Source organism: Psammomys obesus, unplaced genomic scaffold, assembly GCF_907164565.1.
Source record: "Psammomys obesus unplaced genomic scaffold, mPsaObe1.curated_primary_1811, whole genome shotgun sequence".
In the NCBI taxonomy this organism is placed as follows: Eukaryota; Metazoa; Chordata; class Mammalia; order Rodentia; family Muridae; genus Psammomys; species Psammomys obesus.
This window is the reverse complement of record NW_026586662.1, coordinates 8,433,988-8,439,976: the sequence shown is the minus strand read 5'-3', so window position 1 is coordinate 8,439,976 and position 5,989 is coordinate 8,433,988. Positions and strand designations below refer to the sequence as shown.

At 38.7% G+C, this 5,989-nt stretch overlaps 1 pseudogene; it reads left to right on the top strand.

Moving 5' to 3' along the window:
- Nucleotides 1-5: 5 nt before the first annotated feature.
- Nucleotides 6-529, top strand: LOC129672870 (40S ribosomal protein S3a-like; annotated as a pseudogene).
- The last annotated feature ends 5,460 nt before the right edge of the window (nucleotides 530-5,989 follow it).

The window sequence follows — 5,989 nt, the reverse complement described above, 5'->3', positions numbered from 1 at the left end:
GGCAAAAACTATCTGACAACTTCTGTGGCATGGATCTTACCTGGGGCAAAATGTGTTCCATGGTCAAAATGTGGCAGATCATGATTGAAGCTATGTTGATGTCAGGATAACGAACTGGTGGTTATTTGCTCTGTTCTGTTTTGGTTTCACAAACAAAAACAAAACAAACAAACAAACAAAACCCACAACACCCAGGTATGCAAGATATCCTGTGCACAGTACCAGTGAGCCCACCAGATCTGGAAGAAGATGATAGAAATTATGGACTGAAAAGTGGAGACTTGAAGGAAGTGGTTAGTAAATTGATTCCAGGAAGCATTGAAAACAACCTAGAAAAGGCTTGCCAATCCATTTATCCTCTTCATGATGTCTTCCTTAGAAAAGTAAAAAAAAAAAAAGTTTGAACTGGAAAAACTCATGGAGCTCCATAGTGAAGGTGGTTCTTCTGGAAAAATAGCTGTTTAGGAGACAGGTGTCAAAGTTGAACAAGCTGAAGGGATATGGAATGCCAATCCAATAAACTGTTTAAAATCCAGATTTTTCAATAGTGACAACTAAAAAGTGCTACATAAAAGAAAAGAAAACTCTAATTTAAAACTTCCTGATATTGGATTTTACTCAGGTCAAATAGCCATCATAAAGAGAACAAATCACAACAAATACTGGAAAGGTTGTGACAAAGAATTATATTTATTTCTGGTGGGAATATATTCTTTTTTTTCCCCAACATTTTTATAACAGTATATTCACTTTGTATCGCAGCTGTAGCCACCTCCTTAATCCCTTCTCAATACTGCCCTCCCTCCCTCTTCTCCTCCCATGCCTCTTCCCCAGTCCAGCCATAAGGGAGAACCTCCTCCCCTTCCTACCAGGTCTCATAAGAACTAGCTGCAATGTCTTCCTCTGTGGACTGGTAAGGCTGCTCGCCCCTCAGGGGGAGGTGATCAAAGAGCCAGCCACTGAGTTCATGTCAGAAATAGTTCCTGTTCCCCTTACTAGGGTACCTACTTGGAAACTGAGCTGCCATAGACTACTTCTGTGTAAGGATTCTAGGTTATCTTCATGCATGGTCCTTGGTTCAAGTATCCATCTCAGAAAAGACCCCTGGGCCCAGATTTTTGGTTCTGTTGCATTCCTTGTAGAGCTCCTGTTTTCTCCAGGTCTTTCTATCTCCTTCTTTCATTAGATTCCCTGCACTCTGCCCAAAGTTTGGCTATGAGTCTCAGCATCTGCTTCTATACCCTGCTGGGTAGAGTCTTTCAGAGGCCCTCTGTGGAAGGGTCCTGTCCTGTTCCCTGTTTTCCCCCTCTTCTGATGTCTATCCTGTTTGCCTTTCTGAATGAGGACTGATCATCTTACCCAGGGTCTGCCCTCTTGCTTAGCTTCTTTAGGTGTACAGATTTTACTATGTTTATCCTATGTTATATGTCTAATATCCACTTATAAGTGAGTGTACACCATGTGTGTCTTTCTGCTTCAGGGATACCTCACTCAGAATGATTTTTTCTAATTCCCACCATTTGCCCACAAATTTCATGATTTCCTTGTTTTTAATTGCTGAGTAGTGTGTAAATGCACCACACTTTTTGTATCCTTTCCTCTGTTGAGGGATATCTATGTTATTTCTAGATTTTGGTTATTACAAATAAATCAGCTATAAACATAGTTTGAGCAAATGTCCTTATTGAAAGGTGGGACATCTTTTGGGTATATGCCTAGGAGTGCTATTGCTGGATACTGAGGTAACACTATTCCTAATTTTCTGAGAAAGCACCAGATTGATATCCAAGGTGGTTGTACAAGGTTGCATTCCCACCAGCAATGGAGAAGGGTTTCCCTTTTTCCATTTCCTCTCCAGCATGTGTTGTCACTGAGTTTTTATTTTAGCCATTATGATGTAGGGTAAAATCTCAGGGTCATTTTGATTTGCATTTCCCTGATGACTAAGGATGTTGAGCATTTCTTTCAGTGTTTCTCTGCCATTGACTATTACCCTATTGAGAATTCTCTATTTAGCTCTGTACCCCATTTTTAATTGGATTACTGAATTTTTTCCTTTTTACCTTCTTGAGTTATTTATATATTTTGGATATTAGCCCTCTGTCAGATATAGGGTTGGTGAAGATCCTTTCCCAGTCTGTAGGCTGTTGTTTTGTTCCGATGACAGTGTTCTTTGCTTTATAGAAGGTTTTCAGGTTCATAAGGTCCCATTTAAAATCACCAACACAATTCTTTAAAGATCTTGAAAGAAAAATTCTCAACTTTATATAAAATAATAAGAAACCCAGAATTGCCAAAACAATCCTCTACAATAAAAGACCTTCTGGGGATATCTCCATACCTGATCTCAAGCTGTACTATAGAGCAACAGTAATAAATTGCATGGTACTGGCGTAGAAACAGAATGGTGGATGAATGGAACTGAACAGAAGACCCAAACCTACACACCTATGGATACCTGATTTTTGACAAAGATGCCAAAACCATACAATGAAAAAGAAGATAGTGTCTTCAAAAAATGGTGCTGTTCTAACTGGACGTCTACATGTAGAAAATGCAAATAGATCCATATTTATCACCCTGCACAAAACTAAAGTCTGAGTGGATCAAAGACCTCAACATAAAACCAGACACACTAAACCTGTTAGAAGAAAGAGTGTGGAAGAGCCCTGAACACACTGACGCGGGAGACAACTTTCTTAAGAGAACACCAACAGCACAGGCTCTAAGAGCAACAATCAATAAATGGAAATATAATTTTGTATGGCCATTCTAGAAACATAATAGCCATGTGACCCAGCTCCACCAGTCTTGGGTACATATCAAAACAACTGTAAGTCAACACACCAAAAAGAGAATTTTTTCATCCATATTTATTATAGTGTTATTATAATAGCCAAGAAACAGAAGAAGCCTTCATGTTTATGGATAGATGATTAGATGTTTTAAATAGTGGATATTTGTATAGCCATAAATAAAAATGAAAGCATGGCAATTGTGGGAGAAAAAGTCTGGGCACAGGTGTCTTTTCTGAAACTGATACTCTAGCCAAGGACCACTCATGGAGATGGCCTGAAACCCCTGCACAGATGTAGCCTATGGCAATTCAGCATCCAAGTGGCCTCCATAGTAATGGGGACAGGGACTGACTGTCTCTGACAGGAACTGATTGGCCTGCTCTTTGATCACCTTCCCCTGAGGGGGGAGCAGCCTTACCAGGCCACAGAAGAAGACAATGCAGCCAATCCTGATGAGAACTGATAGACTAGGACCAGAGGGAAGGGGAGGAGGACCTCCTTTTTCAGTGGACTGGGAGAGGGACACGAGTTGGGAAGAGGGAGAGTGGAATTGGGAGGGGAGGAGGGAGGGAGATACAGAGGGGATACAAAGTGAATAAAGTGTAATTAATAAAAATTAAAATAAATAATATACACGAAAGAGAAGCACAGGCTTACTGTAACTTGGGTAAGACATCTGGCAAGGGTTTGAGCATTCATGGGATGACAGTGGATGAAGGAGCAAGTGATCCCAAAACACAGGGACAAATGTTAGAAGATGCCATAATAAAACTCATTACTTTATATGCTAACTAAAATTTGATTTAAAATAAAATTTTCTCATTAAAATAGACAACTATAATGTCTTTGTTGTTTCCATCTCCTCTCCAACAACATAAGCCATGAGTCCAAGGAATCTGGTACTATCCCCATGATGCTCCTTCAGTGGCCCTGGGAGGACGACTAATTACTGCACGCAAAAGCTTTTTATTTTCTCTCCTATATAATGTCTCAAATGTTTGCAGCATAGTAACTCCTTTGCTCCCTCCCCACACCTCTCTCTTTCTGAGCTTTTTTCTCTTGTGTCCCATGCCCTTAGCTTGTTGCATTTGTTTTCTGAGTCATTGCTTCTTCTTGTAGCTTTTGATGACTGGGCTGCCTTGTTTCCTCCATTGTGGGTGTCTGCTGGTTATCTGGCTTATCCTGTTTGATCTCTCTCTGGTTCTACTACCTCACTGAATGGCAATTGGGAACCAAATTCTACCTCATCCTCAGCCATGTAATCAGCTAAAGCTAAGCTACATTCCTTCCTTCAGGCCTCCGCATCAACTTTGGCTAGTACAGTTTCCTCCTGTGCCTCCTGCCCAGCTACCCTTATGCAGTGATTGGTTAATGAATGTTTGTGTATCTTAAATTGAGTCAATCAGTGTCAGGTTTAACAACTGATTCCAGTGCACTTTTGCCTGTACTTGGAATGCTGTGATGGTTATGGCTGGATTAATTACTATATTTATAGCTACCAGCTGGTGATTTTTATAAGTCATTCTACACTTAGTAGTGGACAGTGCATCCTGAAGAGCAGGTTTCGGGGCCTATTAATTTGTATGTGTATTTTTTTACCTTATTATGAATTTACTGATCCCTACTCATTTACATACTGGAATTAGCCGTTCTTTGGAATGTAGGACGTACTCTAAGTTGGTGCATGATCTTTTTTTTTTTTTTTTTTTTTTTTTTTTTTTTGCCTATCTTCGTGATTCTTTTGGATTTCCTGGATTTTCAGTTAGGGATTTGTTTCTATTTTTGATTAGAGGAAACCATTCTATACTCACATATTGCCTCCATATAAGTAATCATTGCCCTGTTGCCATGGTCTCCTACAGTTGACTTGCTATCTGTAAATTAATGGATTTCCTATTTTTCATGTGCTTTATGCTTTGGTTTGGTTTAATTTTTCAATTAGTTTGTTTTGATTTCCTTTCTTTTTCCTTTCTTTTAAGAGAAAGAAGATGAAGTTGGGTAGGTAGGAAGGTAGGGAGGAGCTGGGAGAAAGGGAAAATATGATAAAAAAAATATATTGGATAAAGAAATTTTTAAACAAAAAATAAATTAAGTAAAAATACACTTTTGTTAGAATATTCCCACATCTGCCATTGGTTGTAGTAGAGCTGAGCAGCTGTAGACATGACAGGAAATGTATAGTAGGAGATGTCTATATTACTCGTTTAATTTCTGGGAAAAATTACAGAGCTGTTAGTTAGACATTCCCACTAGTCCACTCTTTCACATACTGGATGCCAGCAACCATGTGTTTATCTCTTAGTAACCGGATTGGATCTCAGTAAGACCTCATCATGAAGGCTTTTATGCCCTATTTAACTGATCTCTGTAACTAACTACCATCAGAAATAATGTACTACAGCATTAATTTTCCTGAAATTTTTCTATATGAAGGTTTGATCCTTTTACTATTAAAAATGTTTTTAATTTAAAGAAAGGGACAGAAAAGAAGTTAAAAATGTGTATATGCTGACATATGCTTTTTTTACACAAGAGTTAATGTTCATGAAACTCTTCAACCATTGGGTTAACATCCTGATGTGTTCAAATCTTACAGTGATGTATCCTTTCACATGTTGTTTTAATGAAACCCTAACAACTCATGAGTCCTGGGTGTCAATGAGATTATTCTTGAAATTGACAAGGGAATGTGTTCCCAGCCTATGGAAGACTGAGAGTTTACTAGTGGACCACACACAGGCGTGATCCTCCCTGAACTTACAGAGTGATCTCTGGTCCAAATGGAGGCAACTGTAAAACTCTAACCTATAGGAAATTAGTAATATACCCATGACATAATAAAAAAAAAGATATGTATAATATATGTGCAAGCAGCCTATATAGTAATCCTGAGGAATATATCTTCTATGCTCTGTCCTTTCCCTGGACATTCCCCTTTTATTTCAGACACTCTCATAAAACTAAATGAAAATGGGGTTGCAGGCTCATGCTGTCCCTGAAGACATATGCTTCTTTCATACTTGGCTCCTGCAAACAGAATGGGAAAAAAAGTTCAAAATTAATGACTTATTTGTTCTTTAGAAAGATACATTCCCTAGCAGTGATTGAATCCCCATCTTTTGACCTTACTGCCAAAGGCATATTTGTGTTGCTCAATTCACGACATGAATGAGATGTTTATGTTCCGAAGA